Source organism: Vitis riparia, unplaced genomic scaffold, assembly GCF_004353265.1.
Source record: "Vitis riparia cultivar Riparia Gloire de Montpellier isolate 1030 unplaced genomic scaffold, EGFV_Vit.rip_1.0 scaffold472_pilon_pilon, whole genome shotgun sequence".
NCBI lineage: Eukaryota > Viridiplantae > Streptophyta > Magnoliopsida > Vitales > Vitaceae > Vitis > Vitis riparia.
The window spans coordinates 15,484-16,674 of NW_023269686.1; positions in this window are offsets into that span (position 1 = coordinate 15,484).

Consider the following 1,191-nt stretch of genomic DNA (forward strand, 5'->3'; position numbering starts at 1 on the left):
AAAGCTATAAATTCTTGCACTTGGAACCTTTCCCAGCAACCTTAGCTCCAAGGAACTAAAAGTCTAGCCACTCATTCTTTGAGGAAACTTCCTCAGAGCTTGTTTGGCTAGTAAGAAAAAGAATGAAAAAAACAAAAATATATAGGAAAAATAGAGCAAGTGCTCTGTAAAATATATTTCTTGCAAAATTGTACAAAGGATGCGTCTGAGAACAAACTCCCGACTCTTACATGATATATCGTGTAAAGGAATTACAAACTATAGATATGAGGTTATTCACCCTTTGTTCTTACTTAAAGACTAAGGAATCCTATGATAGGTGGATTACAAGGAGAGTTTGGGGATTTAGACATCAAATATCTAAAACAAAATATCTCAAAATGTCGGTCGCACATATCGGGAAGCGTCAGGAGAACACCACGGCATTGTGCAAAATGGTTGCGAAATTCTCCGGGTGAGCGCTATCAGAGGATCCGAACATGTCTGTCCGGGAAAGTTGAAACCCCTTCCTCTCCCATTCGGCGTCAGGCGCCGGATGTGAAATATCCGGAGAAGGTGAAACGTCGACCGGACAGAATTCTTCCCCGGGTGGAATGAGCTATGCCACGTGTCGCAAGGGGGACCGTCTGCGTGTGCAAGGTGTAGGGACCCCTCCCCCTGATGACATGGAGCGTGCATCGCTATCACGAGCAACTCCATCTGGATTCCCCAATAGAGAAGCACACGACACTCGTGAACATCACACCCCGAACGATAGCATACCCTATCTGGATATGTTGTTGGATCATTGACTAAAGTGAGCAAGCCTTGCTACTTCATTCCGAAAGCCTGCCACAGCCCACGTTCCGCCGCCTTCCAATGGTGTGTCCGGACGCCCTGTCCGGACATCTTTGCCATGGATTCCAAAGAACTCTCCTCAATCTCAGATTGCTTTGGTGATAAAAAAGCTATCAAAACACCAAAACTTAACACAATTTGATTAGAATTGATTGCAAGGGTCCTTAATATGTTAATTGGGTTACAAGGTGATAACTACTACTCAAAAGTGTTTAAAAGAGTTAATTACAAGCTATGAAATAGCACTTTTTGAGTAGTAATCATCATGCCATCAACAGGCTTGAGCTATTCATAGCATTTAGACCCCTAAGCCTATGATTCGAAGTCGTTCATGTCATCATAAGCCTTGGGCTA